The sequence below is a fragment of the Aquarana catesbeiana genome, linkage group LG04 (assembly GCF_042186555.1).
Source record: "Aquarana catesbeiana isolate 2022-GZ linkage group LG04, ASM4218655v1, whole genome shotgun sequence".
NCBI classification, from domain to species: domain Eukaryota; kingdom Metazoa; phylum Chordata; class Amphibia; order Anura; family Ranidae; genus Aquarana; species Aquarana catesbeiana.
In genome coordinates, this window is record NC_133327.1 from 14,325,247 (window position 1) to 14,337,502 (window position 12,256).

A 12,256-nucleotide genomic window follows, 5' to 3' on the forward strand; every position below is an offset into this window, starting at 1 on the left:
GATTGCTCTTGGTGCCCTAGAAGCCACATCCTGCTGTGCGTCTATGTATAAAACCCACATAAATGTGCCATTCTCTGACACGGCATTGAGGCGGTCTGTAGGTCAGCTGTCACCACAGATGGGTCTTCTATAATTAGACCTCCAGCTGCAGAGCTATGTGCTATGCTGAGGATACGGGGGTCCTGAGCAGCTCAGGGAAGGCCATGTTTACACATTAAATAGCTCTTCCACCAGAAATGGGTTTAGCTTGTTTGCTATGGCCAACACCTGTCCTTTCCCTATTAAGGCTCCATTCAGGTTGGGTATTCCCAGAAATGACCCTTCACTAATGAGGTCAGCCCCCATGTATCCCAATTGTATTGACAAAGAGGGACACCTTTTGACGGGACAAGGGTTGTTTTATTAAAAGGAGCTGCACGTGTTGACATAGCAAATTGAATTATCATGTTGCAAGGGAATTTTCCTTAGTGAATGTGGTGAAATTTCCCCAATCGCATGCAAGGATGATTTAAAAAAAATGTCCTTGCACATGAGTGGATAGGAGAATTCAGTCTTTGAACATGCTCTACACCTTTAGTAACCCCCCCCCCCCCCCAATGTGTAGGCAAAGCACCAACCCCTGCCATGCAACCATTTAGGGCTCATGCACACGATGCCCGAGGCTCTGTCGTTTTTAGCTGGGTCTTGAGGGCAAAGGCACACCATCCAGCCCTGCTGCTGGGAGCCTTTTAAACTCTGTGCAAGCCTGACATCTGCTCCAGCTGGACAGGACAGGGCAGGGTAGTGCCATTGGCTGAGAGCGCTGATCGGGAGCCGATTGGCAGACCTTTTTTCGGTCATGCTCCCTTTGACAGAAGCCAGCTTCTGTCGGACCAACTGCAGTACACACGGGCCAAATGTCAGCCTGTATTTATTGAACCAGCTGCCCTACATTTGGCCCATGTGTACTAGGCTCAAGGGAGTATGCGTGTAGGCAAGTGCAGCTAGCTAGTCTGCCACTAGGTATCTCTGTTCCTGAATAGTATCTGGTTACAGAAGGTAGTGTCTTCAGGTGCTAGGCCCCTTTTAGTTAGGGCCCTCCTGCAGTGATGTCATGGGTGAGTCAGTGCCTAGTTATAAGCCAGGTTAGGAGGAGCCCTAGTGCAGTTAGTGCATGGGAGCCAAACATGTGTGTTGCGCGGGTAGGTGCACCCTCTTTAATGTTACCCCACATGTAGGCAGATGTAGCCAGCAAGTGGAGGCTCTGGACAGAGCTGGACGCCAGGGAGAGGTAGACTGCACCTAGTAGAGCAGCTAGCTAGTCTGCCACTAGGTATCTCTGTTCCTGAATAGTATCTGGTTACAGAAGGTAGTGTCATCAGGTGCTAGGCCCCTTTTAGTTAGGGCCCTCCTGCAGTGATGTCATGGGTGAGTCAGTGCCTAGTTATAAGCCAGGTTAGGAGGAGCCCTAGTGCAGTTAGTGCATGGGAGCCAAACATGTGTGTTGCGCGGGTAGGTGCACCCTCTTTAATGTTACCCCACATGTAGGCAGATGTAGCCAGCAAGTGGAGGCTCTGGACAGAGCTGGAGGCCAGGGAGAGGTAGACTGCACCTAGTAGAGCCGGCTGTGGACTTCCTGACCCTTTTGGAGGTGGGGGCTGGGGTGGGTTCCCAAGAAGCCATGTAGGCCTGGCCAAGAGTTCTATGGAGCAAGGCTATACCCCAGGAGGGTCCCGGGAGAAGTGTACCTATGATGGAGGTGACAGCAGAGATCTTTTCCCTGTGAGTACTAATGACCCCGGGGGTAGAGAACTCCTGAAAAACAACCCCACATCATAATCCCTCCTCCACCAAATGATTTGGACCAGTGCACAAAGCAATATCCATAAAGACATGGATGAGCGAGTTTGAGGTGGAGGAACTTGACTGGCCTGCCAGTCCTGACCTAAACCCAATAGACCACCTTCGGGATGAATTAGAGCGGTGACTGTGAGCCAGGCCTTCGCGACCAACATCTGTGCCTGACCTCACAAATGCGCTTCTGATAGAATGGTCTAACATTCCCATAGACACAGTCCTAAACCTTGTAGACAGCCTTCCCAGAAGAGTTGAAGCTGTTATAGCTGCAAAGGGTGGGCCAACTCAATATTGAACCCTACGGACTAAGACTGGGATGCCATTAAAGTTCATGTGCGTGTAAAGGCAGGTGTCCCAATACTCTTGGTAATAAAGTGTATATATATATATATATATATATATATATATATATATATATATATATATATATAATGTTAAAGTGGTTCTAAAGGTAGAAGTTTTGTTTATCTTAATCCATCTATGCATTCTAATATCTATATTAGATATTATAGATATTATTACAACGATAGAACCTAATGATTGGGATATAATATATGATATATACAGTATTTATATACAGTATCTCAAAAAAGTGAGTACACCCCTCACATTGTTGTAAATATTTTATTCTATCTTTTTATGTGACAACACTGAAGAAATGACACTTTGCTACAATATAAAGTAGTGAGTGTACAGCTTGTATAACAGTGTAAATTTGCTGTCCCCTCAAAATAACTCAACACACAGCCATTAATGTCTAAACCTCTGGCAACAAAAGTGAGTACACCCCTAAGTGAAAATGTCCAAATTGGGCCCAAAGTGTCAATATTTTGTGTGGCCACCATTATTTTCCAGCACTGCCTTAACCCTCTTGGGCATGGAGTTCATCAGATCTTCACAGGTTGCCACTGGAGTCCTCTTCCACTTCTCCATGACGACATCACGGAGCTGGTGGATGTTAGAGACCTTGTGCTCCTCCACCTTCCATTTGAGGATGTCCCACAGTAGCTCACTAGGGTTTAGGTCTGGAGACATGCTTTGCCAGTCCATCACCTTTACCCTCAGCTTCTTTAGCAAGGCAGTGGTTGTCTTGGAGGTGTGTTTGGGGTCGTTATGTTGGAATACTGTCCTGCAGCCCAGTCTTCGAAGCGAGAGGATCATACTCTGCTTCAGTATGTCACAGTACTTGTTGGCATTCATGGTTCCCTCAATGAACTGTAACTCCCTAATGCCGGCAGCACTCATGCAGCCCCAGACCATGACACTCCCACCACCATGTTTGACTGTAGACAAGACACACTTGTCTTTGTACTCCTCACCTGGTTGCCGCCACACACGCTTGGCACCATCTGAACCAAATAAGTTTATCTTGGTCTCATCAAACCACAGGACATGGTTCCAGTAATCCATGTCTTTAGTCTGCTTGTTGTCAGCAAACTGTTTGCGGACTTTCTTGTGCATCATCTTTAGAAGAGGCTTCCTTCTGGGATGACAGCCATGCAGACCAATTTGATGCAGTGTGCGGCATATGGTCTGAGCACTGACAGGCTGACCCCCCACCCCTTCAACCTCTGTAACAATACTGTCAGCACTCATACGTCTATTTCCCAAAGACAACCTCTAGATATGACGCTGAGCACGTGCACTCGACTCCTTTGGTCGACCATGGCGAGGCCTGTTCTGAGTGGAACCTGTCCTGTTATACCGCTGTATGGTCTTAGCCACCGTGCTGCAGCTCAGTTTCAGGGTCTTGGCAATCTTCTTATAGCCTAGGCCATCTTTATGTAGAGCAACAATTCTTTTTTTCAGATCCTCAGAGAGTTCTTTGCCATGAGCTGCCATGTTGAACTACCAGTGACCAGTATGAGAGAGTGAGAGCGATAACACCAAATTTAACACACCTGCTCCCCATTCACACCTGAGACCTTGTAACACTAACAAGTCACATGACACCGGGGAGAGAAAATGGCTAATTGGGCCCAATTTGGACATTTTCACTTAGGGGTGTACTCACTTTTGTTGCCAGTGGTTTAGACATTAATGGCTGTGTGTTGAGTTATTTTGAGGGGACAACAAATTTACACTGTTATACAAGCTGTACACTCACTACTTTACATTGTAGCAAAGTGTCATTTCTTCAGTGTTTCAAGAACATATTTGGGGGGGCACACCATACAATGCGTTTAAATTCAAGATGGTGCTGCTATAAGACCTCGTATTTTTTGAATATGTTCAGGTGTTTTTAACTAGCCCTGCAGGAAATGTCATTCTTGTATGTGTGCGCTGTAAAATATTTCTTCAGTGTTGTCACATGAAAAGATAGAATAAAATATTTACAAAAATGTGAGGGGTGTACTCACTTTTGTGAGATGTTTTGTGTGTGTGTGTGTATATATATATATATATATATATATATATATATACACACATATATATATGTAAATGTGTGTATATATGTGTATATGTATGTATGTATATGTGTGTATATGTGTGTATATATATACAAAAATGTGAGGGGTGTACTCACGTTTGTGAGATACTCTATATATATATATATATATATATATATATATATATATATATAGTATGTAGTTTCGTTGCCATTAACTGATGGATATACCACCTTTTGACATTCCCTTTCTTCATACATTTACAATATGAAGTTGATGTCTACTAATACGGTTGTACTATACAGTCCAGCACGTCTCCCTCTGTAGTGAGTACTTTCCCCTTATACTGGCTTTTTTAACATAACAAAGGCCATAGTTGAGAGTCTGGATACAAAAGTAGTAATGCTGTATATTATTCCTTGGATTGCGTCGAACGTTTTTAATGGAGGTCTATTTGTCAGACTAAATGGAGGGGCAAACGAAGAGGAAGGACAGTTGGGAGCTATGGTCATGCTTATGAACACCATTCCGGCACACAACAGGTTAAGGCAGAGTTCAGTGGGTCACATGACGCTCAGAGAGCTGTGAGGGTGAAAGTTTAGTGGGTCAGCTCTCGCTAGCTGAAGACAGAGTTCCTGCGGGCTGATGTCTGGGACTAAGAAGCTGATGTTTGTTACATTACAGTTGCTTTCAGCCACAGATTTAAGGCTCACGTCGTTGTGCGCATATCACCTGTGCGCTGTGCACACATTGCAGTGCTTACTTTTTTTTCCCCCTTTTTTAAAAACTTTTATGCAATTCAGTGTTTTTTGCATGCCTCCATTTTTTCCCTAAAGGCATTTGGTATCCAAAGGTTTTTGCGAACCCAGATATTACCTTGTAAAAGTAGCAGTGACACCATCACTGTGCTGTACATAGGCTGTGCAGAGAGCAGAGCTGTGGGAGGGGCCCAGCAGGCTCCACCCCACTACAGGCTGCCTGTAGAAAATTACAGGAGGGGGCGGAGACAAGACCAGTCACCCTGCACAAGGAGAGAGAGCAGCAGTGAGCGGTCTTTATTACAGGAAGTATCACACTGGATTACTGCACAGATCTGGAAGAATTACACAAAGCAGACTTATAAAGAAAAATAATTATTCGATGTTTTACTAACGGTGAACTGGCAATATTAAGTGCTTATATGCCAATGTTAGATAATATTAAGTGCTTATATGCCAATGTTAGGTAATATTAAGTGCTTATATGCCAATGTTAGGTAATATTAAAGGGGTTGTAAAGGTAAAAATTTTTTCACCTTAATGCATTCTATGCATTAAGGTGAAAAAACTTTTGACAGTACCGCCGCCCCCAGCCCCCCCGTTTTACTTACCTGACGCCTCGAATCTTCGCTGCACGTTCTTGTCATCTTCGCTGCAGCTCAGCCTGGTCGCTGATTGGCTGCAGTGGATGGATTGAAAGCAGCGCAGCCATTGGCTCGCGCTGCTGTCAATCACATCCGATGACGCGGCGCGCCGGGGGGCGGGGCCGAGTGATACAGCGAGCGGCTATAGCCGCCGGCTGTATCACGGGAGCGCGCCCGCAAGCACTCACCACCATGCGAGGGAGCTCGCATTAAGGTGGTGAATGCTTGCGGGGAGGAGCTGAGACAGCCGCCGAGGGACCCCAGAAGACTAGGTTCGGGGCCACTCTGTGCAGAACGAGCTGCACAGTGAAGGTAAGTATGATATGTTTGTTATTTTTTAAAAAAAAAAAAAATACCTTTACAACCGCTTTAAGTGCTTATATGCCAATGTTAGGTAATTTGAAGTACTTATATGCCAATGTTAGGTAATATCAAGCGTTTATATGCTAATGTTAGGTAATATTAAGTGCTTATATGCCAATGTTAGGTAATATCAAGCGTTTATATGCCAATGTTAAGTAATATCAAGCATTTATATGCCAATGTTAGGTAATATTACATGCTTATATGCCAATGTTAGATAATATTAAGTGCTTATATGCCAATGTTAGGTAATATTAAGTACTTATATGCCAATGTTAGATAATATTAAGTGCTTATATGCCAATGTTAGGTAATATTAAGTGCTTATATGCCAATGTTAGGTAATATTAAGTGCTTATATGCCAATGTTAGGTAATATTACGTGCTTATATGCCAATGTTAGATAATATTAAGTGCTTATATGCCAATGTTAGGTAATATTAAGTACGTATATGCCAATGTTAGGTAATTTTAAGTACTTATATGCCAATGTTAGGTAATATTAAGTGTTTATATGCCAATGTTAAGTAATATCAAGCATTTATATGCCAATGTTAGGTAATATTAAGTGCTTATATGCCAATGTTAGGTAATATTACGTGCTTATATGCCAATGTTAGATAATATTAAGTGCTTATATGCCAATGTTAGGTAATATTAAGTACGTATATGCCAATGTTAGGTAATTTTAAGTACTTATATGCCAATGTTAGGTAATATTAAGTACTTATATGCCAATGTTAGGTAATATCAAGCGTTTATATGCTAATGTTAGGTAATATTAAGTGCTTATATGCCAATGTTAGGTAATATTAAGTGCTTATATGCCAATGTTAGGTAATATCAAGCGTTTATATGCCAATGTTAAGTAATATCAAGCATTTATATGCCAATATTAGGTAATATTAAGTGCTTATATGCCAATGTTAGGTAATATTAAGTGCTTATATGCCAATGTTAGGTAATTTTAAGTACTTATATGCCAATGTTAGGTAATATTAAGCATTTATATGCTAATGTTAGCATACCAAGTTTCAAGGAAGATAACACACGATATTTAAACAATATTTCCTGATCCCGGAGTTCAGCTTTTAGTAATGTGGTTATAATGTGTTTCTGCTTCTTAATGACCCTGACTGCTCTCCATCTCTGGTAACCTGATTTCCCATAACAAGACTTTATGTCGCTCCTATTTATTGTGGAAACAGAGAGAACATCTACTAAATCCAACCTGCTACGTGCAAATGTCATTCCGTTTATATAACCCAGACAGCTCCAGTGTGCGCGAACAAGAATGTAACATGAACAAGACAAATGGCTGGGACCTACTAAGATTAAAAGGGACAGGGAGGGGTCTTAAAGTGAACCTTACATCACATGCGTAATGACATCCCAGGACCCACATCCTCTGCACACAGCAAACCATTGAGATGCACTGGAAAAGGTGGCTGCATGCGGTTGTTGGGGTCACATGATGGAGTTATTGTCAGTCAAATTATCTTTTAGATTGTAAGCTCTAATGAGCAGGGCCCTCTGATTCCTCTTGTACCAAATTGTAATGTAACTGTAATGTCTGCCTTCATGTTGTAAAGCGCTGCGCAAACTGTTGGCACTATATAAATCCTGTATAATAATAATAATAAAAATAAGACTGGTACTCAATGGGTTTTTGCATCATTGTTTTTTAAAACAACTGTTTTGATATCCTGTCAACTAAATAAATGGACCAAGCAAGTTAATAGATAAAAACAGTGTTTGGCCTGGATACAGAAATTGGGTAAACAAACATTTTTTTTTAAGTTATTTTACTTATTATTATTATTTTATCTTATTATTCATTTTTATTATATATTGTATACATTTATTTTTGTAATATATTTATTTTAATATATCTGTTTAAAATATTTACTTTTTTAAATTGTTTAGAAAAATCTGTTTTTATTTTTACTTATTTAGAATATATTCGTTATAATATATGTATTTTGTAACATATTTATATTATAATATATACAGTGCCTTGAAAAGTATTCATATCCCTTGACATTTTCCACATTTTGTCATGTCACAACCAAAAAGGTAAATATATTTTATTGGGATTTTATGTGATAGAGTGGACCTCCAGCTGTTGCAGAACTACAATTCCCATGAGGCATAGCAAGACTCTGACAGCCACAAGCATGACAACCAGAGACAGAGGCATGATGGGACTTGTAGTTTTGCAACAGCTGGACGTCCGCTAATTGCACATCCCTGTGATAGATCAACACAAAGTGGCACATAATTGTGAAGTGGAAGGAAAATGATAAATGGTTTTCCAAATTTTTTTACAAATAAATATGTGAAAAGTGTGGTGTACATTTGTATTCAGCCCCCCGGAGTCAATACTTTGTAGAACCTCCTTTCTCTACAATTACAGCTGCAAGTCTTTTTGGGGATGTCTCTACCAGCTTTGCACATCTGGAGAGGGACATTTTTGCCCATTCTTCTTTGCAAAACATCTCAAGCCCTGTCAGATTGGATGGAGAGCGTCTGTGAACAGCAATTTCCAAGTCTTGCCACAGATTCTCAATTGGATTTAGGTCTGGACTTTTACTGGGCCATTCTAACACATGAATATGCTTTGATCTAAACCATTCCATTGTAGCTCTGGCTGTATGTTTAGGGTCGTTGTCCTGCTGGAAGGTGAACCTCTGCTCTCAAATCTTTTGCAGACTCTTAACAGGTTTTTTTTTCAAGATTGCCCTGTATTTAGCTTCTTCCATCTTCTCATCAACTCTGAGCAGCTTCCCTGTCCCCCCTGAATAAAAGCATCCACACAACATGCTGCTGCCACCACCATGTTTCACGGTAGGGATGGTTTGTTCAGGGTGATGTGCAGTGTTAGTTTTCCGACACACATAGCATTTTGTTTTTAGGCCAAAAAGTTCTGTTTTGGTCTCATCTGACCAGAGCACCTTCTTCTACATGGTTGCTGTGTCCCCCACATGGCTTCTCGCAAACTGCAAATAAGACTTCTTATGGCTTTATTTCAACAATGTCTTTCTTCTTGCCACACTTCCATAAAGGCCAGATTTGTGGAGAGCATGACTAATAGTTGTCCTGTGGACAGATTCTCCCACCTGAGCTGTGGATCTCTGCAGCTCCTCCAGAGTTACCATGGACCTCTTGGCTGCTTCTCTGATTAATGCTCTCCTTACCCAACCTGTCAGTTTAGGTGGACGGCCATGTCTTGGTATGTTTGCAGTTGTGCCATACTCTTTCCATTTTCGGATGATGGATTGAACAGAGCTCCGTGAGATGTTCAAAGCTTGGGATATTTTTTTTTATAACCTAACCCTGCTTTAAACTTCTCCACAACTTTATCCCTGACCTGTCTGATGTGTTCCTTGGCCTTCATGATGCTGTTTGTTCTCTAAGGTTCTCTACCAAACCCCTGAGGGCTTCACAGAACAGTTGTATTTATACTGAGATTAAATTACACACAGGTGGACTCTATTTACTAATTGGGTGACTTCTGAAGGCAATCGGTTGCACTAGATTTTAGTTAGGGGGTATCAGAGTAAAGGGGGGCTGAATACAAATGTACGCCACACTCTTCAGATATTTATTTGTATAAAATGTGCAAAACCATTTATCATTTTCCTTCCACTTCACAACTATGTGCCACTTTGTGTGGGTCTATCACATAAAACCCCAATAAAATACATTTACGTTTTTGGTTGTAACATGACAAAATGTGGAAAATTCAAAGGGGTATGAATACATATATATATCTATAGATATCTATGTATAGATATCTATAGATATATATATAGATAACTATCTATCTATCTATCTATCTATCTATCTATCTATCTATCTATCTATCTATCTATCTATCTATCTATCTATCTATCTATCTATCTATCTATCTATCTATCTATCTATCTATCTATCTATCTATCTATCTATCTATCTATCTCGATAGATAGATAGATAGATAGATAGATAGATAGATAGATAGATAGATAGATAGATAGATAGATAGATAGATAGATAGATAGATAGATAGATAGATAGATAGATAGATATTTGTTTACTTATTTTTACGTTTTCTTTGAATAATTCACTTTTTCCAGCAGCTGTAATTGAAGCAAAAAGAAAATTATGAGGAACTTTCAGACAGTCCTTGACAGACACTAACACCAACAATGGACGAGTCTCCAGTTGAGTGTCTTGGAGGTCATGTGATCTGCGTAGGCTCCTCATCTAACAAGTCAACACAACAACTGCTGCAGAGTCTGCTGTCTGGCAAAGGTCATCTCTTGTTGGGTTCCACCATCTGGACATGGGTTTCCATTACTCAGTGAGAACACCGACTCACGCCGGTCACCAATTTGAGGCAGCCAATTGGGACGTTTTTCAAGGACAAAGTCCACCTTTATAATATACATGCCTACAAAGTACATCGTTTGCATTCTTCCGTTTCAAAATTATGCACAACATATTTATACATACATATACATACATATTTATTTATGGTCACAGACCGGTGACTAGGAGGAAAGTATAACCAAACTATACTAGATTGAGAAATGTACACCTTTTTTGTTGGGAGGCACTGCATGCAATGGAGAGGGGTTGAGATAATGCATATCATAGATGTCAGGAACTATACTTAATATAGAGGTATGAGGCACTGCATGTAATAGAAGGATGTTACCTATGCTATACCATGACCAAGATAAATGAGAACCTTCACATGCATTTAGTAAACGTGTGTGACACTGCGTGTGTTATGTAGGCATGAAGCACTGCATACATACATACCTCCCTTTACATACCTGATTTCGAGGGACTGTCCCTGATTTGGAGCAATGTCCCTCTTTCCTCCTCATTTGTCCCTCATTTTGGTCTGATCTATATAGTTGTATATAAAATTCACTTTTTATCTATCAAAAAGTGTTTCCCAGTGCTAAATCTTTCATCTGATTTCTAAATCGCTGCATTTGTACATTTTAAAAGCCAATATAAAGGAATAGTAGTGGTAAAAAAAAAAAAAAAAAAACACTTATGGGTTTAAATAACCTTTTTTTGGGGTTAATTCTCCTTTAAGGGGGTGTGGCGGGGGGCGTGTCCTATGCCTACATACATTTGCTAGTAGGTGTCCCTCATTCCCATCTCAAAATGTTGGGAGGTATGGTGCATATAATAGAGGTATTATGCCGTACCCACGGGCGGACTTTTCGACTGGACTGGTCTGACGGACCGAATCCGGCGGACAATCCGACCGTGTGTGGGCTTCATCGGACCTTCAACACTGACTCAGATGTAAGGGGTGTTCTGCTGACTCAGATGTAAGGGGTGCTCTGCTGACTCAGATGTAAGGGGTGCTCTGCTGACTCAGATGTAAGGGACGCTCTGCTGACTCAGATGTAAGGGGTGCTCTGCTGACTCAGATGTAAGGGGTGCTCTGCTGACTCTGATATAAGGGGTGCTCTGCTGACTCAGATGTAAGGGACGCTCTGCTGACTCAGATGTAAGGGGTGCTCTGCTGACTCAGATGTAAGGGGGGCTCTGCTGACTCTGATATAAGGGGTGCTCTGCTGACTCAGATGTAAGGGGTGCTCTGCTGACTCAGATGTAAGGGGGGCTCTGCTGACTCTGATATAAGGGGTGCTCTGCTGACTCAGATGTAAGGGGTGCTCTGCTGACTCAGATGTAAGGGGGGCTCTGCTGACTCTGATATAAGGGGTGCTCTGCTGACTCAGATGTAAGGGGTGCTCTGCTGACTCAGATGTAAGGGGTGCTCTGCTGACTCTGATATAAGGGGTGCTCTGCTGACTCAGATGTAAGGGACGCTCTGCTGACTCAGATGTAAGGGGTGCTCTGCTGACTCAGATGTAAGGGGGGCTCTGCTGACTCTGATGTAAAGGGGGGCTTTGGGAACCATACTTTAAGGAGGAATGCTGAGAATTCTGATGTAAGTGGGGGCTTCGGTGAGCAGAAACCGCCTTACATCAAAGGTCCCTTTTACAACACAGTCCACAGCGTTTCCCCTCCAGCAACAAAAACATTGCTATGTGCCACTAAAGTGTTCGGGTGTGGCTTGAAACAAAAAGGTGGCAGCTCTAATTGGGCACTAAATGTAATAGAGAGTCATCGGGCACTATGTGCAATCAATACAGAGGAGTGAGAAACGGAATGCTTCTGTTAGTGTTGTCCATCTCCTCTGCCCTCAAGTCAAATTCTTGTAAGTCTATGTCCATGTTGCCTTTCCACAAAT